This window comes from Pleurodeles waltl, chromosome 5 (genome assembly GCF_031143425.1).
Source record: "Pleurodeles waltl isolate 20211129_DDA chromosome 5, aPleWal1.hap1.20221129, whole genome shotgun sequence".
Lineage (NCBI taxonomy): Eukaryota > Metazoa > Chordata > Amphibia > Caudata > Salamandridae > Pleurodeles > Pleurodeles waltl.
This window is the reverse complement of record NC_090444.1, coordinates 519,477,204-519,503,149: the sequence shown is the minus strand read 5'-3', so window position 1 is coordinate 519,503,149 and position 25,946 is coordinate 519,477,204. Positions and strand designations below refer to the sequence as shown.

Sequence of the window (25,946 nt, the reverse complement as noted above, 5' to 3'; positions counted from 1 at the left end):
TCTGTGATGGACCTGACCTTTTTCGCAGGGTCACCCACAGATTTTTACTTTCTGTTGTTGAACCCATTTTGGTGCCTTTTAGGACGCTGCACGTTTTTTCTGCTAACCGGTAGTATAGTGCTTTTGCTCTCTCCCTTAAACACAGTAACATTTGCTTACAAATCGTTGGCACATTTAATTTACTTATAAGTCCCTACTAAAGGGCACTACATGCACCCAGGGCCTGCCAATTAAATGCTACTTGTGGGCAGTAGCACTCATTGTGCCATCTACTAAGGTAGCCTTTTAAAACATCTCGGGACTCCCACTGCACCTTGTAGTGCAGTTTTAAAACTTCCATTTCAACCTGGCAAAATACAAGTTTCCCCTTCCTAAACCTTCCTTTTTAATACTTATATGTCAACCCTAAGGTAGGCCCTATAGACCCACAGGGTAGGGTGCATTATATTTAGAAAGTAGAACATGAGTACTTAAGATTTACATGTCCTATCAGTGAACAACTCTTAAAATCGTTTTTCACTGTTGTAAGGTTCATCTCTCACATTGACTAACTCTCAGTTACAATATTAAATCTAATAAATGCTAACTTTAGATTGGGAGCAGAAAGAGATTTGACTTTTAACCTTAAATGAATTGTAATTTGTATTCCTTTTTAATGGTGAAGCAAGATTTTGAGTTACAATTCTGAAAATGCCACTTTTAGAAAGGTAGGAAGCTGGCTCTGTATACACTATATCAAAAAGAGATATTGTGTGCACAGATTCCAGGGGTTCCCCAGAAGTATAACAAAGGCTAAAATAGATAATACTAATGCTCTCTTTTGTGGTAGTGTGGTCGAGCAGTTAGGCTTATCAGAGGGCAGTGCAAAGCATTTGTTGTAAACACATAGGCAATACATGAAGCACATACTCAATGACAATCTCCAGGCCAATTGTTTTTATATAGCAAAAATATATTTTGTTACTTTATTTCTAGAACCACAATATTCAGTTTGCAGGTAAGTACATGTGTAAGTAGGTATCAAACATATGTATCAACACATCTTTGTTTCAGTTTGGCAAGTTACTCGGTTTTCAAAAAAATAGCAACTATCTGTTTTAAAGTTGATACAGTGCAATTTTCAGAAACAGTTCTGGGGGAAGGAAAGTTAGTACAGTTTTGAGGTACATACAAGACTTATAGTTCCAGTCTCCGGGAGTTAGGATGTCCACAGGTTGGGGTTCAAGTTAACCCCAAACACCCACCACCAGTAACACGGGGCCAGCCGGGTGCAGAGGTCAAAGATGATGCAGGATTTAAAATAGAGTCCTATGGAGACTAGGCACACTCGGAATCAGGCCTGCTTGCAGGTGAATACCCACGTCTTCAGATGGCAGACCTCGGGGGCTTAGGTGAGCACCTGGGGGACCACAGGTCAGCACCAAACATACACCCTCAGCGGTGCAGGGGCAGCTGGGAGCAGGGGGCGCAAACTGCGTCGTGCTCCCAATGCTTTTGAATAAGGGGACCCCAGGGGTCACAAGTAGGCTGCAGGCTGGGTCCAGGAGGTCGGTTTAGGAAAACCACAGGCTGGACGAGGAGGGCCTCGATTCCACAAGGCCAGGGAGCTGCGGGTGGAAGGCTACCTTTTGGCATCTGTAATCTTCGTCCGGTTCTCTTGTGGTCAAGGGGTCCTCTGGATTTAGGCTGCAGGCGTCGTCGTGTTGGACAGGAGGGGTCAAATCAGGGTGGACACTAGGTCAGAATTGCCTGACGACCAGCTCTAGTTGGTTGGGCCACCTGAACACAGGCCGTGGGTGCAAAGTGGACAGATCCGGGGCTGTTCTGGAGTCCTTTATTGGAGTTTCTTTCTGAACTGGGCCGCTCTCCACTGGACATCTTGGTCCTCAGGTGTACAGACAGTCCTCTTGAGGTTTTTAAGAGGTCGATGGTCCTGCAGGATGCGTCACCTTTTTGTAGCAGGGGCTTCAGAAGCTGTAGACAGGCCTATAGGCAGGGGCCAAGTCAGTTGGTGTCTTCAGTCTTCTCTGCTGGGGGCAGCATAGCAGTCCTTCTTTCTTCTTGTCATCTTCTTGAGGTCGCCAGGAATCTGACGTGCTAGGTTTAGGGAGCCCTTGAATCCTGTATTTGGGGGTATTACAGGGGTCAGAGGGCTGTAGCCAATGGCTACTTTCCCTGAGGGTCCACTCCACAGACCTAACCCTATTGGTCCCTGTCCCCCAAACCAAGATGGAGGATTTTGCACGGAGGGGGTCACTTCAGGTCTTCACACCTTAGGGGTGGTCCCAACTGAAGTGGTCACCCCTCCTTGTTCTCGTTAATTTTCCTGCCGGACTGGCCTTCAAAAGTGGGACTTTGTCAGAGGGGGAGGTCATCTCCACTAGCTGGAGTGCCCTGGGGCACTGTAAAACAAGGCCTGAGCCTTTGAGGCTTACCACCAGGTGTTTCAGTTCCTGCAAGGGGGAGGTGCGAAGCACCTCCACCCAGTGCAGGCTTTGTTTCTGGCCAAAGAGGGCACAAAGACTCTCACCCCAAGTGGTCAGAAACTCATCTGAAAGTGGCAGGCTGGCACAGACCGGTCAATCCTGCACTATAAGTTTGGCTAAAATACAGGGGGCATTTCTAAGATGCCCACTGGGTTCATTTTTTAATAAATCCAACAATAGCATTAATGTGGGGTTATTGTGCTGAGAAGTTTGATACCAAACTTCAATGAAGCCATTATAGAGTTGTGGAGTTCGTAAATACAGACTCCCAGCCCATATACTCAGTATGGCCACACTACACTTACAATGTCAAAGAATGGACTTAGACACTGTAGGGGCATATTGATCATGCAACTATGCCCTCACCTGTGGTATAGTGCACCCTGCCTTCGGGCTGTAAGGCCTGCCAGAGGGCTGACTTACTTATCCCACTGGCAGTGGTTTCTGGGCATGGCACCCTGAGAGGGGTGCCATGTCAACTTTGTCTTTTTCTCATCAGCACACACACGCTGCAATGGCACTGTGGATGGGCTTGGTGAGGGGTCCCCCTGGGTGGTATACTACATGCTGTAGGCCTCGGGACCTTCCCTAGTCACAGGGTCCTTTTACAAGGGACTTAACTGTGTGCCAATTGTGGGAACAATGGACAGTTTGAGGGAAAGAACACTGGTGCTGGGGCCTGGTTAGCAGGATCCCAGCACACTCTCAGTCAAGTCACCATCAGGCACTTTCCTACAAGGAAGTTGCAGTTTTCTTGTAGCAACCAACTGTGCTCTTTATGCTAGTGTCCTCAGTCACATGATTTGAATGGCTCTGCTGTGGGGGCTTGTGTATTGCTTCCATACAGTGAGACAAAGGGGGTATAGGTGTGGACAGAATGGGCTATTCTGACAGGATGGCTGGGAAGGGGCTGAACCCAGCCTCATTTACACTTCAAAAGGCATTGCCTAAGGCACCCTCAAAGGAACCTGACACCAAGCCTGCCCTACCGTTTGTCAACCTAAACAGTTTGGGGTCTGGACAAGGGGAAAGGGAAGAACTGACCAGAACCACTTTGGGGGTAGGTTAGGTAATTCTGCCACACAAAAGCACACACTAAGTATAAAAAGAGGAGCTTTAAAACCACTCTTGGACCTGTAGTGGAGTCAGAAGGGGGCTACCTTGCTGCCTGAAGAAGGAAGATTGGACCTGCTTGCCTTGATCCCAGACTACCCATAGTGACTCCATGTCAGGAATAAGGCTGTGCGCGGTCCAGGTCCCGCCGAAACTCTGCTGCACGTATTTCCGGCGCTTCATGCGCACCACTTGTCATCCCCTCTTGTTCTAGAAGTGGTTATCAGCGTCGCCTGCCCTGTGGTAAAGCTCATGTAGCTGCAGGGTCAGGACATTGGTGGACAAGATGCACTTATCAGTGCTATTCTAAGAATGGACTTCAATTCCCAGGTTTCTAGAGGCAGCGGCCATCTTGGGGTGTGGCAGGCCTATAAAGCCCAGCCACACCCAAGCACATTGCTCACTATTTTGAAGACTTCAATGCAGTCAGACCTCGTGGGGGTTCCTCTGAAGAAGAGCAGATTGACAGCAAATCGGAGTATCCTTGTTTCCATGGTGAATTCAGATACGAGTAGGTCGTACTCGTAGCAGTAAGCTCTTGATGATCCCAATCTTGAAGGGAGTTGTTACTTCCAAAAGTAAAGCGCCCGCCCCTTAGCACAACGAGCAAAGCGCTTTCAGTCCAAAGAGTAAAGCGCCCTGGGCACGATAATCAAAGCGCTTCAGTCCACACGAGTATAGCGCCCTTGGCAAGACAATCAAAGGCGCTTTAGGCCACGAGTAAAGCGCCCTTGGCACGACAATCAAAAGCGTTTCAGGCCACACGAGTAAAGCGAACTTGGCATGACGGTCAAAGTGCTTCATGCCACATGAGTAAAGCGCTCCCTTAGCACAATGAGCAAAGTGCTTCAGGTCACAAGAGTAAAGCCCCCCTGGCACGACAATCAAAAGTGTTTCAGACCACATGAGTAAAGCGCCCCTTAGCACAACGAGCAGAGCGTTTCAGGCCACATGTGTAAAGGGCCCTTGGCACGATAATCATAGCGCTTCAGTCCACACGAGTAAACGTCCTTGGCAAGACAATCAAAGGTGCTTTAGGCCTCATGAGTAAAGCGCCCTTGGCACGACAATCAAAAGTGTTTCAGGCCACAAGAGTAAAGCGGTCTTGGCACGAGGATCAAAACGCTTCAGACCACATGAGTAAAGCGCCCCTTAGCACAACGAGCGTAGCGCTTCAGACAAAGCAAGTAAAAGCGCTCTCTGGCATAATGAACAAAGCGCTTCATGTATGATGATCAAAGCGCTTCATGAACAACTAACAAGGTGCTTCTGCCCAATGAACAAAGCGCTTCAAGTTCAATGAGTAAAACTTTCAGGCCTTAGTAGTAAATTATAGTTTCATTGTTTTTTGGGAAGCATAATATGTGAGATACATGTTTGAGTCTTTGAGAATTTCTAGACTGAGATCAAACGTTTAAGTTATGAATGCATAATTGTTACATGGTTGATATTCAGAGTATGACCATAGTCCAAAGCTCTTGCCATCTCTAGGTTCAAAGGTTGCAGTTTGTTCTTGTTCCATGATTCAAAAAAAGGGGCTATGCCCAATTCACAAAGGGTATCAATCTGATACCACGGAGACGCCTTTATTCAAGAGTCTATTGGTGAGTCTATACTGTTATGAATGAGTATATGCATATTTGTTCTAACCGTTTCTTTTCAGATCTCTCTCCCTGCAGTTCCCTACCCTAATTCCCTCCCCCCCCACCGCCTGGCTTCATCATAACTCTGTGCTCTGATAGCTTTCTGAGTTGGTGACGCCGGGAGGTGGGCCTTTTGTTCAGCCGCATGCAGATCCAGAGGAAAGGGCACTGTGACACTCCAGGGGTCAGATGCTGACATTCTATGTGAGCTACAGGGACACAACAAGATTCCCATAGGTTTTCCTGCAACTGTCCTGCTGACTAGCTGCAACTGGACCTGCCTGGGGCTTTCTGCTGGCCTCTGCTGGAGATCCCCAGGAGGTGCCCCCAGGTCTTGAATCCTTGGCTGGCATCAGTGAGAGTTCTTCCTCCTTAACTTTGGGCTCCTCACAACTGTGAATGGGCTAGTTTGTGCCAAGAGACCGCATATACAAAGTTCCAGTGGAACCTGCTCTTCGCTCTGACAGCAACAGTCTGTGACAACTGGCAACACAAGGCCTGCACTTCGTACTACAGTGATGACAGCCTGTTGCGACTGCCAACACGAAGGTCTAGCCACGGCTGAGTCGAACAAGTTACTTATCTTCGGTAACAAATTAACTGGTGGAGACTATCTAGCTGCAGATTCCTTACCTTAGAATTCCCTGGCGTCAGCTTCAAATCCAGAATTTTTCTGCTGAGCAGTACCCTGCACGCGCTCTGCGTGGCGTCATTGGAGCTGTCTGTGATGTCACAGTCTTTTATACGGCACCACCCTGGCGCACCTCTGTCAGTTCTTTTCCACAACTTCCCACGCCAGAAGAACAGAGCCAGGGAAGAACCAACTTTCTCTGTGCGAAATGACATGCCCTGAAAAAGGGTAAAAATCTGAAAATACATAATATATCCACAGAGCGGGAAGGCATGGGTGGGTGTAAGGTATCTGCAGCTAGATAAACTCTCTACCAGATAATTTGTTACCGAAGGTAATTAACTTGTTCATCTGATAGACACTTCTAACTGCAGATTCCTTACCTTGGAACAGAAAACCAAGCCATAACTTCCTGGCAGTGGGCTGTGGACACATACCTTATACAAGAAAGTCCTGTAGGACCGAGCAAGCAAAATGCCCGTCTCTCCTCACTTGGCTATCCAGGCAGTAGTGTTTTGCAAAAGTGTGCAAGGAGGCCCACACTGCCGCCTGATAGATGTCTAGGACCGGTACACCTCGAGCTAACGTCGTGGTAGCAGCTTTACCTCTTGTAGAGTGAGCTCTTAAGCCCTCAGGAGGCTGCTTCTTAGCCAATGCATGGCAGATTTTGATACAGAGAACGACCCAGCATAAAATGGTTCGTTTCTGGACTGCCCGACCCATCTTTGCACCAACGTACCCCACAAAGAGTTGGTCATCTACCCAGAACTCTTGTGTGGTCAAGGTAGAACGACAACGCTCTTTTTGGGTACAGGCGGTGGTGTCGCTCCTCTTCCTTAGAGGGATGCGGTGGAGCAAAGAAGGTGGGCAGGGTGATGTTCTGACCCAGATTTAAAGGGGTCACCACCATGGGGAGGAAAGAGGCACGAGTTCTGAGAACCACCTTATCAGGATATACCGTGAGATATGATGGTTTTGATGATAAAGCCTGCATCTCACTTACCTTTCTTGCAGATGTGATCGCCACTAAGAAGGTTGTCTTGATGGCGAGCAGCCGGAGAGGACAATTATATAAAGGCTCAAAAGGAGCACACATGAGAAATGTGAGCACCAGATTAAGGTCCCAATGGGGCATAACAAAGGGCATAGGTGGAAACATGTGTACAAGCCCTTTTAGGAATCTTTGTACAATAGGAGATTTAAACAAAGATTGTTGATCAGGCAACCGAAGAAAAGCCGATAAAGCAGAAAGAAAGCCCTTAAGAGTCCCTAAGGTGGAACCCTGTTGGGCGAGTGTCAGAATGAAAAGAAGGATATTAGAAAGAGAAAAATAAAGAGGATCAATAGACCTCTCTGTACAATATAATACAAAATGCTCCCAACAGCAGGCGTAAGCCGTATTGGTAGAGGGACGCCTCGGTGCCAGAATGACATTACAGACTTCGGGAGGGAGGTCATAAACCATCAACTGTCACTGCTCCATCTCCACACATGAAGTCGCAGAGTTGACAGGTTCAGGTGGAGAACCTTCCCCTGCTGCTGCGACAGAAGATCCTCCTGATGGGGCAACCTGATTGGAGGACTGATGCTCATTTTTAGAAGCTCTGGATACCAGACTCTCCGTGCCCAATCCGGAGCCACTAGGATTATTTGGGCCTGGTCGTTCTTGATTTTCTTGAGAACTCTGGGCAGAAGTGGTTTGGGTGGAAAGGAGTACAGGAGGCCTGAGCTCCACTCGCAACGAAAAGCGTCACCTAGCGATAGCCGCCTTGGAAACTCCAACACGCAATACTGCTGACAATGCATTTTCTCTGCGGAGGCGAACTGATCTAACCAAGGCTCTCCCCACTGTTGAAAGAATCCTTGTGCCACCTCCGGATGGAGATACCATTCGTGATCCGCTAGCCATTGCCGACTGAGTTTGTCCACCCTGGCATTCAGAGAACCTGCCAGGTGTTGAACCACCAGGGTTATGCCCTGCTGTTCCAGCCATGTTCAGAGACGCAGAGCCTCTTGACAAAGGGTCAACCCCACACCACCCTGCCTGTTGCAGTACCGCATTGCGATATTGTTGTCCGTGAACACCTGCACTAGCTTCCCTTTCACAACAGGAAGAAATGCCTACAATGCCAATCGGACTGCTCGAAATCCAACAAGTTTATATAGAGACCCGCTTCCGCCGGAGACCATAGACATCTAATCTCCGCCTCTCCCAGATGGCCGCCCCATCCCAGGAGTGACGTATCTGTCACTACTGTGAGATCTGGTTGGGGAAGGGAGAGGACTATGCCTTTGAACCAATCACAGTTCATCAACCACCACTGCAGATCCTATGCAGTTCCCTCAGAGATCAGAACCATGTCGGTAAGATTTCCCTGATGCTGTGCCCATTTGAACTTCAGGTCCCACTGCAGAGCCCTTATATGCCATCTGGCATGTTGTTCTAATAGGATGCAGGAAACCATGAGTCCCAACAGCCTCAGAGTCTGTCTTACCGAAATGCAGGATAGAGGCCAAAACATTGGGATTATAACCTGAATATCATAGACTCGCTTCTCAGGAGGATAGGCCCGAAACTGCACTGTGTCCAGAACTGCTCTGATGAAAGGGAGCTTCTGGGAGGGAGTCAGGTGTGACTTCTGCACATTTATAGTGAACCCCAGTGAATGCAGGAGGTCCGCCGTAGTCTGAAGGTGGGGGACGAGAGCCTGGAGCCTTCAACAGACAGTCATCGATGTAGGGGAAGACTGAAATCCCTAGCCTGCGCAGATGAGCTGCCACCACCGCCATCATCTTGGTGAACACCAGAGGGGCACAGGTGAGACCGAAGGGGAGCACGGTATATTGAAAGTACTCATGGCCCACCTTGAACCGCAAGTAATGTCTGTGGGCAGGCAGTATGGGGATGTGAAAATACGCATCCTACAAGTCCAACACTACCATCCAGTCTCCTTGGTCGAGGGCAGACAAGACCTGAGGAAGAGTGAGCATCTTGATTTTCTCCTTTTTGAGGAAGAGATTAACATCCCTGAAATCCAGGATAGAGAGAAGGCCCTTGTTTTTTTTTGAGAATCAGAAAGTAGCAGGAATAACAACCACTGCCTATTTCTGACATCGGGACCCTTTCTATGGCTCCCTTGGCCAAGAGAGCAGTAACTTCCTTACAGAGTAAGATCAAATGATCCTCCATCAGCCGTTCCTTTACCGGAGGGATAGAGGGAGGGAATGACTGGAAGGGGAGGGAATAGCCCTTCTGTATGATCTTCAAGACCCATTTGTCTGATGTTATGGACCGCCAGTGAGGGAGATGAAATTGAAACCTCCCTCCCACTGGGCGGACATGGTTTTGCAGAACCATACTAGGAGGGCTTGGGAGTTGCGGAAGAGGGGGCTGGGTGGTGGGCGACCTCTGGCTTGATCCTCTGTGTCTGAAGGTACCACAACCTCATCCTCACATGGGATGCTATGAAGCCAAAGGATGGTGGCTAACCTGTGTTTCGCGTGGTACTGTGCCCCACCTGAAGCCTCGAAAGTGGCGATAGGCAGACTGCTGGCGAGCCGGCGATGAGAGGCCCAGGGATCTGGCCGTAGCTCGAGAATCCTTGGACCTCTCAAGCGCAGAGTCTGCCTTTTCACCAAAAAGGCGTGAGCCATCGAAAGGCATATCCATCAAGTTTGACTGGACATCCCCCGAAAAGCCAGTGGTACGTAGCCAGCCGTGGTCTCGGAGGGCCACTGTCGAAAAAATCGGCTTGTCCAGTAAGTCAGTCGTGTCCAAGCCACACCTGATAGTAAACTTGGCTGCATCTCGCCCATCCTTGACAGCTCGGGTGAGTGTGTCCCATACGCTCATCGGGACCTGGGGCAGCAGTTGTGCCATAGTGTCCCATAAAGTATGGGAAAAACGTCCCAATAGGCAAGAGGTGTTTACCAACCTCAATGCCAGGCTGGAGGAAGAAAACATCTTCTTTCCAAGTTGGTCCAGCCTCTTGGATTCCCTACCTGGGGGAGCAGGAGGGAAAGCACCACGGGAAGTGGAGGCTTGGACCACCATCCTCTCCAGGGTGGGATGTTGGGTGAGGAAGCTAGGGTCACTTAGAGCTGGTCTAAGGCAGCAGCCGATTGTCCTAGTCACAGGAGCCCCTGTGCTGGGTTTGGACCATGTTCTCAGAAGGACATCTGTGAGGGCTTCACTGAAGGGTAACATTGGCTCTGATGTAGCAACCCCTGGCTGAAGTACCTCCGTCAGGAGATTAGTCACCGTAGGCAAGTCCAGGTCCAAGACCTCAGCTGCCCTATGCACCACCATGGCATAAGATGCCCTCTCATCCATAGCCACAGTGGGAGGAGAGCAGGCCAGTATCTGGAGAAGTATCCAGTCCACTGGCTTCCCCTAGATCCTCATACCAGTCCTGTTCATGCTCCAATCTGTATTCTAAAGGGTCCTCAGACCCCTCCCACTCCTCACCTGTGTCTGGCCGTTCTAAATAAGCCTCAGGCACTGATCTGGGCCTAATCTGGCAGTCAAAGTCGGAATCGGCATCGTACAACATCATTCCAGCTCCAGATCATCCGGAATGAGGATGGGGTTACCCCCATCATTGGGAGTTGGGAGCCGGTGGTGGAGGGCGTATCAACATCAGGTCTGACGCCGAAGGTCAACTGTGAGAACCCGGCCCGGTCCGGATCCACTATCGGATCCTGGGGTCCCTAACAGCGCTGAGGCCGAAGCCACCGATGTCAAATCTGATAGGGCCACTGCTGACCCCACAGGGCCCGTAGACCCACCCGAGAGGGCAGCCTACTCAAAAACAAGGCGCTTAGCCTCGTAAAATTTATTTTGTTGACCGGGATCGCTCTGGGTCTCAGAAAGGGGTGGGGGAGACGCATCGTCGGACCTGGCAACGGCTCTGCGGAACCATGCTTGGAACATCGACGTTCCCTAGATGCCTCATCATCCGACAGGCGTGGTGAAGTAGAAGTCCGCTTGGACTTCTTATTTTTGTGCCTCTGATCTGAATGTCCCAAGGACCTCGAATGCAAGGAAGTTCACTTGGGGCTCCTGGAGCAGTGCCGCTACCTCCTCCTTGAGCGGGACCATGACCCCCTCGGAGTCTCGCCAACCAAAGATGACTGCCGGGCCGCTAGAAGTTTGAGAGATCTCTCTCTCAAGGCCTTCGGAGCCATGGCCCGACAATCGGAGCACGACTTGGCATCGTGGTCCTTGTCAAGGAACCAGAGACACACTTGGTGTGGATCAGTGACTGACATGGGGCAATGACATGCGCCACATGGTTTCAATCCAGTCTTCCTCGAAGTCATTCGCACAATCAAAAAAATCTTCAATGAAACGTCAAACAAAGGGTAGCTCTAGCCAGACCTGCGCTTAACCGACGTGGAAGGAAAAGAACTGACATACACGCGCCGGGATAGTGCCTGTATAGAAGACTGTGAGGTCACAGATAGCTCCAATGACGCTGATGACACCACGTGGAGCCGGACAACACACACAGATCCGAACGACGCCACCCGACGGCGCACGCAGGGTACTGCTCAGCAGAAAAATTCCGGATTCGAAGCGAACGCCAGGGAGTTCTAAGATAAGGAATCTGCAGCTAGAAGTCTCTATTGCGTTTTACGATACAGTGACGACCGTCAGTGACGCTTGACCTGCTCTCCGTGCCGAAAGCTTCATCCTCGCAGCCTCCACCACCATGGAGGGAAGTCTTCATGCTTGATTTGAGAAAGAAACTCTTCAGTGGGACTAGCCTGGTACCTGTATCAGACCCGCGCTCCATTGCGGTCGGCCTGAACTTGTGACTTTCCCCAGGACCCAATTAACACCAGAGCTTTTAGCTCGCACCTCTTGAAGGGCAGTAACTCTCTAGACTCTGTAGTATTTTCACAGGTGCTTGTGGCCACCTGAGCTGCCATCACTCTCCCATTTTGGCACAAGAAAGCCAGCATACTCCTGGATTGGCAGCTTCACAACTTTAACTCTTAAAGGGAAATTATAGTGCTTTTCATGGACTAATTTGAGATATATGTTGTGAAATCGTTTTATTAGAAGAGCAATATCAGTATTTTTATTTATTTAATTATTACACAAAAATATGTCATCTGGTGGGCAGAGTCTGTCCCTCAAAAGTCTACTGCCTCTCAGAATGAGTTAAAATATTCAGGAGGAATTAGCACTCCTTTAATCGAGACTTCAGTATCACTCTGTTAAAAAGCAGCTCCATTTTATATCCAAACCATTTCACATTCTTTGGAGCTTTTGCAGCTTTCCATGACCAAGACTCTTTGAAATAAGACAAAGAGCCTGCTTGCTGATGGTGGTGGATTTGTAAAAACAAAAACTTTGCAATGTTACTGAGCTGCTGTTGCTTGTAATCCTTCCACAATTTCAATAACATATGTGCTGAACAATCCCCCCCAAAAAAGAGCCTCTTTATCGACACTACATTTAAATTGTTCCTTGTATGACTTACTGTTCTAGCAGGCACTCTATTGGCAGTGACAGTGCACAAAGGGATGCTGCTACATTACTGAACAACCAGTACCCACCAAGAGACAGATTATTGTAACTGATGCAAATGGTGATGCAAAACCTGCCGACCTTGGTGGTTGATACTGCGGATGAAATTAATTCTTAATGGTTTGGTAGACCAAAAGGAAGACATATTTCCCATACCTCAACATAATCATTCAAACTTTTCGACCCCGTCGTTCAAGTCTTCAAATTACTAGTCTTTGATTTTGCAGGTGAACTGGTGTTTAATCAATATCAAATAAAATATCCCCACTGCAGTAAATGGGCTTCCGTCAGCATATAAGGTAAGGCAACAAAGATCAAATTAAAATCCCTTGAACCTCCTTCAATTAATAACTGTGGTGGCCACTCTCACGATTGACCATAAACTAATTTTTTCAGTAAATTTAGCAGAAACCGAAAAGGAGGAAAGAAAGAGCTTGCACATCACACCAAGATAAACCTCAAGATACTATGGACCATCTTACTAAAGTTCTAGTTTTATTTGAGAAAACGACATGGGATTAAGATCCAGTTGACAGTGATGTGCTGTCTAACTGTCTTGAAATATAGGCATGCCTGTTGGGATACATAAAGTAAACAATTATTTAGAATATGGAAAACATGTTGTGATTACAATTAACTCAAAACCAATGTACCTGGCATCCACAGAAGCAGGACCCAAGTGGAAAAACGTTACTTATCTGCAACTGTAGTTCTCTGGGATTATAAATGGAAAGCAGTACTATATATAGTAGTGCCCTGTTAACCACTCCCCTCTGAGCTACCTTACTTCAGATTTTCAAGCAAAAGTATGAAGAGAAACAGGGACCTGGAAATGGTGAGCCTTTAAATGAAGGAGTGAGGGTCACAAGAGTATATGAAAGATGCCAATACTGGAGAACTACAGTTACTAATTAAATGTTTTCCTTCTTCAGGATTGGGTCTTTCATAGATTCACATGCTTGGATCAGAATAGTAAGCTAGCAAGCGGTTGAACAATAAATCCATTAGTATCATTATCATATAAAAAATTGCAGAAGGTGGATAGGAAGAAATAGTTATACCAGACACACTGCTACTGTGTTTTGTACTGCTGAGTCCAAACAGTAATGTTGGGTAAACGTGTCTCTATTCTTCCAAGTATCTGCTCTACAAAAGTCTTCTATAGACACACCTTTAGAAAGAGCTGTGGATGAGGAAACATGTCTGGTCGAATGTGCTCTTACTCAACCTTTCAAAGGTCGTCTTGCTTTAATATGGCAGAAAACTGGCTGCAGAAATCCAATATGCTCTGTTTTGTTTTGAAAGGGCAAGACCTTTACGAGAAGTGTCATATGCTACCAATAGCTGGTCCATTTTTCTGAAGGCACTAGTTCTATTAATATAAAATGTAAGGCACCTTTTAACATTTAGTGTATGCAACATTTTTGTGTTATGTCTTTGGGGTTCTGAAAGAAAGCTTATATTATCACTGGTTTGTTTAAGTGATTTGATTTTGAGCTACTGCAAAAAGATCGGAGTTCGGCTCCCCCCGCTGTGCAAGAACTTGATGAGGAGTTCCTGGTTGACCTCCCATTTATGACAAGAGTTTGTCATCCCGTTTTAAGTATCCGCCCATTTACTATGATTGCCAGGAACATGTTCTGTTTTAGATGAACTTGGTATTTTAATGACCATTCCCAATTATTTTGTGGGTCGAAAGATAAGATCTTGTTCCTCCTTGTTTATTTGGTGTATTGTTGTTATGTTGTCCACGTGTATCAGGACTGAAGAGCCAGTTATTCTTGGAAGCAAAGCATAAGGTCTTAATGCTACAGATTTTATTTCCAAAAGATTCATGTGGTGAGTCTTTTCTTCAGCAGTCCATTTTCCAGTGATCTCCATATTTTGTAAATGAGCTCTCCAAGCCCTCCTGGTAAGCATCCATTGTTATCACGAACTGCAGTACCTGAGGCAAGAATGTGAGACCTATTGAAAGGTTTGAATCTTTTGCCACCAAGGGACAAATGTTCTCATTCACAAAGTGGTGTGCACTATCCTGTCCAAATTAACCTTTGGTTTGAACCTACTTTTGCCTAATTCTTCCTGTAGACACCTCTTTCAGCAGACAGGAATCAAAGGGGTGCACAATGACATCATCCCTGCTAGAGATTTGTAAAGGCATACTGAAACTGACTTTCTTTTTAGAAATGTGTAGGCCAACTGTATTAGTTTACAGCAACTGTTGGATATGCTTTGTCTTCTATGGTGTCGAGAATGGCACCCGGAAACGTAATTCTTTGTGATGGTCAAAGGGAAGTTTTCTGTTTCATTGGTGAAAGGCCTAATTGACTAAATATTTGCAGACAAACCTTGGTTGTCTTCCATGCAGATGGACAAGAAGTCTTCATCAGCCAGCCTTTGAGGTAGGGAAATACTTTATGGCCTTCTTGTGTCAAATAAGCTGTTACTAGAGAAGACATATTGTGAAGATGTGAGGAGCTGATTTTAGGCAGTGAGGAATGATTCAAGAATGTGAATCTATGGAAGATCCAATACTGGAGAACTGAAGGATTACCATTTGGAGACAATTTTGTAAAATTGGTGGCAAATGAGTCCGCCTTCTCTTCTTAGAAAAAGGACCAACCACCTCATAGAAGCTTCCAACAACAACAAAATATGATCTAGGCTGGAAGGAACGGAACCACTGTGCTGACATTTCCTGACACGTTTCCCTAGATCCTAAGCAGTTGAGAGTAGTGCTCTCTAAGAGTACAAGTCTGGTTTCTTAGCACACAGATTAAGTGGGTTCCATGCAAGGAACAACAGAGTTCAAGACAGACTCACACTTTCTTCCAGTAGTTTCTTTCCTTTCCTCGCATGCAAAGATAGAAGGCAAAAAAAAAACACTTTTTTCACAATCAGCAACTAAATGATGACAGTGCAAGGTTTCTATATAGAATTATATCCCACTGCAGTTGAAATGTCACATCCTTGTTCAATGTCAGAAAAAGAGAAGATACTGCTGTCAGAGGAAATATTTAACCTCTCTTAGAAATCCAAATCTCCATAATTCAGGATGCTAAGAGTGGAAAGCCATCCTCCCTTCACATGGATACTCAAGCACATCCTCTGCTTGGCTGAATAAACACATTGTCTAAAAGGTAATGATGGGCTGGGAGTGTGAAACATGATACAGACTCACTTGTCATTGTGAGAAACACAAGCAAATATTATAAGGAATAAAATACCCTCTGCCAAACCTTATCAAGTCAATTTGCCAATGGTTTGTATCACTTTATGGTTGAGGACCTCCCTGGTGACTTGCAACATTCCTATGATGCATGGTGGGGAATGCTTTGTGCCACAAATGTTTAGATGTATGGAGGAGAACACAAGAGTGTCTAAAAACCAAACTGGAATCAGCAAAACCTTTTTTTCACGATCTAGGAGTTGTGACAAATCTGGACTGCTCCTGCAATCATGTTCAGTCATTTCTCGCTTTTCAACCATTTGTGCCAGCAATTGATTCTAAAGTAGATTTGGGCCTGAATTAAAGATTATTTTCAAGTTAGCTGTGTCTATATGATCTGGCTACTTGTGCAAATCCCATCTTTCCCACCAGGGGTGCATACAGCCTGATTGTGGCACAGTGCCTAAGCCTAAAAACCTGCAAGGTTTCACTTCATCGAGAATACCAGGATTTCTGCTGAAGGCTGTGTGATTCATTCAGGGATTGGAGCCTAGACAATACAACATGATTCAAGTAAGATACCTTGGAAGTCACAGAGTAGCTGTTTTTTGGATGGGAATAACAATTTCATTTCAGTAGATGTATCCTCCATCTTAATTTTCTTAGTATAAGTCACATCCTAAAGCAAATTTTATACAATGGTCACAGATTAGCTATAGCTGCAGAACAGGTGAGCATCAATAGAAAACCATTGGATGAACATTTGTTTGTCTGTAGAGTTATGAGGGTGATTCCACTTTGTAAGTGTCCTTTACCTAAATATTTTTCCTTTTGGGATTTTAATCTAATATTCAATCCATTACTATACCTGTAGAAAACACCCCTCTTTCCTTGAAGATGTTATCTGCAAAAGTAACTATGATACTTTGAGAGTTTCAGATGTGAAGGCATTAGTCACTAATGCTAGACAGTTTCTCTCTTCAAGTGTATGTTTCCTTGTCTTAAGGGGGCTAACAGTTATACAGTAAGTATTTGAGAACCTTACTTTCTAGGGAAGCTAAAGCTGTGTTGCACAATGTTTCTAAGATTAGAAAATTAATACTGGCTCCACAAGCACGATTTTTGTCCATCGGCTCCTTATTTCATAACAAAAAACATGCATATACACCCCCATCGTGTTTTCATCTCCTACTTTTGCAAAGTGAGTATAATAGAGAATGCCGTTAACAGGGATTAACATTTCTCTTTTTGGGCCTCATTCTGCTAGAGCTGCAATGCATCTAATGCTTTAGGAGAGGAGACAAATTAGACATTGTGGCACAGGCGCCTGACACTGCTAACAGCATCTACTTTAGTACTACATATGCTTTAAGTAAGTACAGTGAGAGCTCCTGTTCTTGTGATAAATTGCGGCTCCCGATCTTATTAAAGGCACAGATGCTCAACTCTGCGACTTTTGAAAATTCCAGTTCCAGTTAGACAAAATGCATTTCCAACCTAGCAACAGAACAGGTAGGTAGTGATTTCCACACACACTTTTAACTGTGTGTTTTGTGGCCGAAATTATGGGTATGCATTCTACTAAAAGCCGCTATCAGGAGCCATCCCTCCTCAGCATCTTGGGCCAGCGCTCCCTTCTCTCATCCTCACAGGTGCAGAAGGAAGCATTGAAAGTCAAACAGATGGCTAAACTATCTAAAGACAGATAAGCACCTCCTCCTGCAGGCAGAGATTATTATGCTTTATAGGAAGGTGCACGGATGTCTTCCAACTGAACACACTACATTTCCTGAGGGTGACTACTGTGGACGTAACCGGGGATGAGAAGCCTAGTACTTTGGATAAAGAGGGGCTACAAATCCTACTGGGCAGATTACATGAAAATAGGACGTTTCCTATCCTGCTAGGCATGTTCTCCGACAACTCCAATATAAGCCACACCCCAGGGTGCCCTATCCACAAGTATATAACACAGGGAATTCTCCGAGAACAAAGGAGTCCAGAAAAAATACACTTCTGTGCTTCATGGCTAAATTGTTTCTGCTACTGGATATGGACAACCTTATCTGCCATAATTCCTATCAAATCATTGGTGGCAAGTTCAGTGAGTAGTAACAGTGGACACAGAAAATGTTGTATTGTAGGACTATGCAGAAGAAAAGGTGAAGCCACCCTCACTATTGAGGCTCACATAGAAGGTTGAGAGTGGGATTTTATGAAGCACACATGGCATAGTTCAACTCTTACTTTCTCACTTAAAGGCTCTGTACAAGGCAGTGGAGGAAGCAGAAGAAGATGGAAAGAGTCAAATGCCAAGTGACACTGCTTTTGACGTGCGGTATAAAGCCCTCCCTGGCTCTCTCCAAAAATCTGTAGTGGTTTTATATTGAATCCTAAAGTTAGTGTGGGTTCTTGAAGATAAAGGTATCTACTTACAGACTGCGCTTCATAGTACTTTTAGTGGTATAACTCACACACTATGCATGGAGACCTCCGCCTCACATATCTTTTCTATGCAGCAGTTTATGCTTCAGATGGGGAGCCCTACACACTTGGGTATACATTTTAGTAGTACATGTGGGAGGAAACTAGGGGAGTAGCTGGAAAGGGAGGAATACTTTCCTCTAAATGGGAGAGAATTAGGGAGCGTAAAGGAGGGGCTTAGGGAGAGGAAAGTCGGTGTTTGGGAGGAACATGCAAATACTAATACCCATCCACAAAACAGCAAGCTCGTTGTTATTCACAAACTGCTGTTCTAAATGTACTACAGCCAAAAGGACACAAAACAGATGTAAATGTACTCCAGTACCACACATAGCCACCCACAGATACCTCAAAAGACTCCCACAGAAAAGAAAATGGAGGCAGTGATTAAAAATAACACCTTATAACAAATTATTATTAGAGAGTGTGAGTATGTGTGTAAATATATATATATATATATATATATATATATATATATATATACATATATATTCAGTAAACAAAAAGGGTAAAGTGGAGTTGTACATAAGTAAAATAGTAAGATTTTAACACATTAAAAATGCGTTAGAAATTCACAGAAAAAAACTAAGATGAAAGTGTAGTTATACGCAAGTTTTATAATAATAAAAACTACTGTATTTAAATGAAAAAAACAACACTGAAATTCACTAGTTATACATAACTGACAAATATAACTTGCACTATCATAGATTGTAGATGTCATCAGTGATGTAATATGTGAGGTCATAAGCAGCGCAGGCAAGTTATACTTATGTCAGTTACATTTAAATGTTGAATTTCAGTGTTTTTTCTTTTAAAATGTAGTTTTTTAAATTATTAATAGACTTGTGTATGACTCCACTTAAACCTTTGTTTATTTCAGTGAAATGTTATGTTTTTTTTAAACATAACATAAGATCTTATTCAAATATGGCTTGGCCAACACCTTCCTGCGCGTGGCCTATAGCCTTGCAATGTGTAGGGATGGCCTTGGCCTGTACACGACCCCCTGAGTGCAGACAATGCCTCCCAGACCACTACCTCACGTTAGGTTTGTTCCCCCGGTCCACCGAGAGTACATGAGGGCTGCACTGAGTCCCATGGGAGTTCGAACATACCCTGGTGACCTACATTTGTAAAACAATTACCAATGGGGGAGGGGTCAGAGTAATTCTATCCTCTTATATATATATTTTTTTTTTTAAACTGCTGTTCTATCAATTATTTATGTTTTGGCGGACTCAAAATTTCTTTTCATGTTGTGGCAACATTTCTCTTCATGTTGTCCTTTGGTTCTGTGGGACTAGTCAATCAGAAAGCATTATTTTCGTGCAGGACACTAACAGGATTTCAGTAGCACTATATATTAATATGTTTTAAGCTGAACGCCTGAAAAACAGCTGAGAAGATTTAAACCAAATCACAAAATGCATGCTTTCTGGGTAAAGATCTTGTTTTCTGCCAAATTTAGTGTAATTCTGTTGTAGATATTTTCTTTGTATCGTTGTTCAAAATTCACTATGAAAACTGCAGGGGAAATTGTATTCCGGGTCTTCCCTTTTACTCAGACCCTCGCTTTACAGATCACCTTGGTGGGCTCACCCTTACATAGTAACCGAGCTGGGCCCGAGGATGAGGTCTCTGGGGCTTATACAGGCTAAAGAATGGGGGCCTCCTCCCTTTAAAGTTCAGTTCAGTCCCGTGGTTGGGGTCCCTGCTGCCTATTATGGCTCAGGGAGGTCACTTGATCAGCTGTAGCCACTCTGTAGTCGTAGTAAGGATTCTCAGAGATAGGAATTCCTCAGAGGTTTGCTTGGTAGTAAGTGGCCACCACTTGTCAAATCTTCACAAAACTTTGCAGACCTGCTGCTTTTTCTGTATTGGATGATGATGAAAAGATTTGTGGCAACTAGTTAAGGGGGTGTAAAGAAAAAAAAAGGAGGTACAAAAACACATTTTCCCACCAATGCATTTTCCATAGACTTTTCACACGAACGTAGTGCCTAAATGGCTGAACAGGTTTTTATTACATTTGGCAGCAATGTAGTTTATTGTGTGGAAAAGATCATTTTTGATAATAGATGAAAATTGTTTCAGTGCTTTTAAAATTATCAGGCTTAAAAACTTAGTGATATATTGGGCCTTGGTCATTTCGGGGTATATCGCAGTACACGCCGATGTAAAAACAGTATAATATTGTTTTTTAAGTGGAGAGGAAGGAATGAGTCAGTTAACTCTATAAAAGTAGGAAAAAAATCATTAAAATGTGTATTTTTTTTAAAATACTGCACTAAATATTTCCCTTTAAAACCCAGCATGCAGACTAAGTGTGATCTAAACATTATGGCTGCCTTTTACCTTTTTAAGGGCAAAATACTGTTTATACCACACTAAGTCTGCGAGCCGGGTTTTAAGGGGAATTATAGTGTATTACAGTGTTTATTTTTAAAAATTTTGTACATCTTTATTTTTTTTCCCCTGTAAGTACAGCTTGTACTCCATAAATTTTTTTTTAAACTATGAGGCACAAGAGAGTCCACGGCATGATGGCCACACATTAGTGGCGCTCCACCTGGTGTGAGCTATCATTCAGCATTTATCCTGCCATCCGGCGGTTACAAATACCGAAACAGATGCTGCTGGGAATTTACAACTCCTACCAGCACTGCTGATATGCCACAGGGGTCATGAACTGTGGTGTACTGGTGATAACTGCGGGCTTGATCGACCCCTGTGTAGGACTACCATGCAGAAAATGGAGCCCTAGAGCTTGTCATAATGTATGGTGGCTGGGATGCTCCCCCCGCGATACCACTGATTTGAACCCACGTCACAGAAAAGCAACTAACTCGCTCCAGCCGTGCGTGGCTGCCTGGAAATGCCACTCCGCACATGAACTGACTGTCCTGCGGCCCTGAAGACTAATTTCTGCTGTATTCTGGCACGGTCTGTGCCAGGGCCTGCCCAAAATCCACGTCCCTCCTGACAAACCACAAGGGAATGCCCATGGCTTCCCCAGCAGTTGCTGACGTCTGTGACCTGAAAGGTGAACACAGGGTGGAAGGCCCACTTGCCAACAGCTTGTGAGGCTGGTGCTGGGAGGCCAGCCCAGTGGTTGCTAAGACACCGCGCTTCAGAAGACGCAGACAATGGCGAGGGAGCCTACCTGTCTGCAGTCGCCTTACTCTCTATCGCGTGTTGCTGTGGGCTATTGAAAGCGATCAAGCTTGCAGGGGACCTCCATCAGACCAGAAACAACAGATGAGGAATCTGCGCAAATTGACTTCGTCACTAGCCGCAGACACCGCTCCATACAGAACTTTGCCACACACAGCGGCCTTCCTCAAACTCCTTTCACATGTGGGAGGTGTCCCTGGTGACACATATGCTCCAATAGCACCAAAACAGTGCACCTCGACAAAGAGAATTGGGAGGTTGCTCCCAGGCTCCTTCCCCCAATGGGGCATGAAGCTCACAGTGCCCCCCCTATGGACTTTATTCAGACACCCCCCTGCTGGCTGACTTCCTAGGAGAGGTGACTCCCTGGACCACCTTTGCTGCAACGTGCTATACTGTGCATCGCTCTCCAAAACAAACTCTGCACCTGCTACAAGTACGTAACTCTTCAAAGCCATGGGTTTATTTCCTCTTAGGCGCACGTGGCACATGCACACTATGTGCTCTACTGGTGCCCTCCAGCTTCCCACCTGAGGCCCTACCTATTCTAATGGGGAAACCAGAGAAAACCCAATTGCGGCTTACATTTGAAGAGTGCAGGATACCCTGGCTCTGACCAGATGACCAGGATGCAGCCCACCAGGGTAGAACTCACCGCAGCTGGAGGCCACACTCCTTGCCATGCAGCAAAGCTTGCAATCTATTGAAAGAAAAATTGACAACTTAAATCCACGAATGAACCACTTAACTGCCAAACTAGATAAACAATCAGCATGTATCCAGGCAGCAGAGCAGCGTATTTAAACAGCTGACGACAATTACAAACTACAACCTCCAAGTGCCTTGATATGGATAAATTACTTGCAGTTATCCAAGCAAATAATGAATAGTTGGAGGTGCGCTCCAGTAGCAATAACCTGCGCATCATGGGCATCCCAGAATCAACGAACACTGGCAAGTTAGAACTATATGTGAAAAACATGCTACGTGATGTAAAGTTACTTACCTTTGGTAATGATACATCTGGTAGAGACATATTCTAGTTGCAGATTCCTTACCTTAGAATTTTTTTTCCCAGGAATCAGGCTATATCCGGAGATCTTTTCTTTGAGCAACACCCTTGCGAATCGGTAGGTGGCATTGGTCGACTCCGTGGGCATCGCAGTCGCTGCGATGACGGAGTAGCACATAGACGCAGCTTCAGTGCAGTGACGTCAGTTTCTTTTCATGACTTTTCACGCCAAAGCGCAGAGCTGCGAAGAACACAGATTGGTGCGCCAGAGCTAAGGCCCTGAAAGGGGAATCCCGGTCCCTAGAAATCAGTTTGCAAGCGGGGAGGATGGGTGGGTCAGTAAGGAATCTGCAACATAGAATATGTCTCTACCAGATATATTGTTACCAAAGGTAAGTAACTATGGATAGATCTGGCTGGGAAAGGGAGATGGATCTGCTGTGGACCCAATGAAGATTTGTAAGCCACCACTGCAGGTCTTTCGCAGTCCCCTCCGAGATCTGGACCATGCTGGAGAGATTTCCCTGATGCTGTGCCCACTGGAACTTCAGGTCCCACTGCACATCCCACATATGCCAACTGGCATGTGTTACCAGAAGAATAATGGAGGCCATGAGGCCCAGCGGCCTCAGAGTCATTCTCACCAAAATCCAGGATAGAGGCTAAAACATAGGTATCAAAGCTTAAATATCCTGGACTCGCCTCTTGGGAGGATACGCCCGAAACTGCACTGTGTCCAGAACAGCTCAGACAAAAGAGAGTGTATGAGAGGGACTTTGGCATGCTGATAGTGAGCCCCAGCAAATTCAGGAGGTCTGCCATAATCTGAAGATGGAAGACAACAGCCTGGGGTCAAGCCTGCCTTCAACAGCCAGTCGTCAAGGTAGGAGAAGACAAACTCCTGACCTGCGCATAGATTACCTGCGACCTCCACCATCACCTTGGTCAACACCCGAGGGGCACTGGTAATGCTGAAGGGGAGCACGGTCAACTGAAAGTGCTCATGGTGTACCGTCAACTACAAGTAACGTTTGTGAGAAGGCAGGACGGGAATGTGGAAGCAACCGTCCTGCAAGTCCAATGCTACCATCCAGTCTCTTGTGTCAAGGGTAAACAAAGCCTGAGCCAGAGTAACCATTTAGAACTCCTCCTTCTTGAGGAAGAGAATGAGAGACTGGAGATCTAGGATAGGGTGGAGGCCATTGTCCTTTTGGGTACCAGAAAGTAGTGGGAATAACAACAACAACCTTCTTCTGGCACAGAGACCTTCTCTATGGCTCTCTTGGCCAAGAGAGCCATAACCACCTCGCAGAGAAGTGTCAGATGATCCTCCATCATCTGATCACAGGATGGTGGCATGGTTGGAGGGGTAATCTCGAGGGGGAGGGAGTAACCCCTTCAGATAATTTCAAAACCCACCTGTCCGACGTGATGGACTGCCAGTGGAACAGGTAATGGTGAATCCTTCTTCCGGCTGGTCCCTGGTGGGTAAGTGTCACACTAGGAAGAATTGGAGGCAGCTGTGGAGGGGAGGGTGGGTGGTTGGGTGATAAGAGAGCTGGCTCCTTGATCCATGGGGACACTGGATCCCACATCCTCGGCCACACAGAGGCTGGACAGCATACCCAGCACGGTGGCTGAAGGGAAACAGATGTGGTGGGATGAACCTTCCGTAGCCACAAAAGGGACGAAAAGCAGAGTGAAGAGGACGATGGGCAGCTGCGAAGTCCAAGGACCTGGCGTTGGCACGAGAATCCTTGAAACACTGGAGCGCTTAGTCTGCTTTGCCTCCAAAGAGACAGGTGCCATCTTATAAAAAAGAGTAGATTGGACAATCCCCTGAAAAGCCAGATCTCCTCAATCAGGCGTGGTGCTTAAGGCCACCTCTGATGCAACCGCTCTGACCAGTGAGTCAGTCGTGTCAAGCCCACATCGGATTTTGTACTTCACTGCTTCTCCCCCATCAGCAACAGCTTGGTGGAGAATGGCCGGGCCTCCTACAGGACCTGTGGCCTCACTTGCGCAACCGTGTCCCATAGAGTATGGGTATAACGGCCTAAAAGCCATGTGGAGTTCATGGACTGAAATGCCAGGCTGGAGGAAGAGAACATCTTCTTCCCAAGGTAGTCCAGCCTCTAAGATTCCCTGTCCAGGGGTGAAGAAGAGAATGTGCCCTGGGATGTAGAGACCTCGATAACCAAACTCTCAGTGGTGGGGTGTTGCATCAGAATACTGGGTCATTTGGAGCAGGTATATGGCGGCAGGCAATGGTCCTGTTCACAGGACCTCCTGTGCTGGGTTTGGGCCAGGCACCCAGCAGGACATCAGTAAGGGCTTCATTAATGGGCAAAAGGGTTCAGAGGAAGAAGCCCCACGCTGAAACGCCTATGTCAGGAGGTTAGTCCTGACTGCCACCGAAGGTAGCTTGAGGTCCTAGACCTCAGCTGCTCTTCGCACCACCAATAAAATAGAACACTCCTTCCTCCATAGCCACGGTAGAGATAGAAAGCATGCCAGTGTCAGGGGAATTATCTCTACCACTGGCCTCACCAACGTCCATCCGCCAATCCATGGGCCCTTGGGGCTTTTATTCTAAAGGGTCAAGTGACCTTCTCCCATTCCTCACCTTACCCCAACCCAAGAGAATAAGGTTCAGGATCAGGCCTAGGTGGCAAGGTTCCTGTCAAAGTCTGAATCGGCGTTGCAAGATGCCGGTCTGGCTCCATTTCAGATTCGGCAATGAGGATGGGGTCGAGGTAGCTTGGGGGCATGAGCAGCGTCTGGAGCATCAGAACTGGCATAGGAAAGGTCAAGATGGTAAGATCAACACCGATTTGGATCCAGAAACGCATCCATGGGTACCCCCTGGAGCCCAAGCTGCAGCCACCAGGGCGGAACCCAAGAGGGCCCATGCTAACTACGTGGGCCCGAAGGCGCTCCAGCGGAGTCTGAGTGCCCATATATGAGGCACATGGCCTCATAAAACTCTCTGAATTGGGCTGGGGTCGCTCCAGCTCCCAGAAACTCAGGGAGACGCACAGCTACCCCAGACACAGGCTCCAAGGGAGGAGGCCTGGAACAACAGTGCTCCTTTTATCTCATCTGGTCAGCCGACTGATGGGGTGAATACAAAGGATGGTTGTTCTTCTTCAACTTCTTCTTGTGCCTTTACTTACCTGACCATCCCGAGAACCTGGACTGGGACAATGATGAATGGGGCCTCCGTGACCATTCTCGGGACCATCCTCTCAACCGAGATTGGGAGTGACGCGGAACTGAGCTGCAATGAGCTTCAGGTACTGCTCCCTCAAAGCTTTCTGATTCATGGCCCAGCACTCGGAGAACAACTTCGGGTTGTGGTAGCACTCCAGACACCGTAAGCACATGAGGTGTAGATCCGTCACAGACATCACCCGGTGACAGGATCCGCAAGGCTTGAACCCGGTCTTACGTGATGACATCTTGACGCACCAGGCGTGAAGATACTCAAAAATCTTTGACAAAAAGTTGAAGAAGACCATTGAAAAGTGCTTCAGGGGTAGCTCTTCTTCGGATCAGAGTTGGCTGGTGCTGAAAGAAAAGAACTTATGTCAGTGCGTCGGGGTGGCACCTACATAGATCCCGCAATGTCATATCTGGTATGCATGAAGCTGATGACGGATGCAGAGCTGACCGACGCCACCTGATGACATG

General features: G+C 46.4%; 1 protein-coding gene across 3 annotated transcripts in view; it reads right to left on the bottom strand.

Moving 5' to 3' along the window:
- The window catches only part of CFAP61 (cilia and flagella associated protein 61), a 1,725,308-nt gene that overhangs the window by 76,961 nt on the left and 1,622,401 nt on the right, over window positions 1-25,946 (bottom strand). The window lies entirely within an intron of this gene.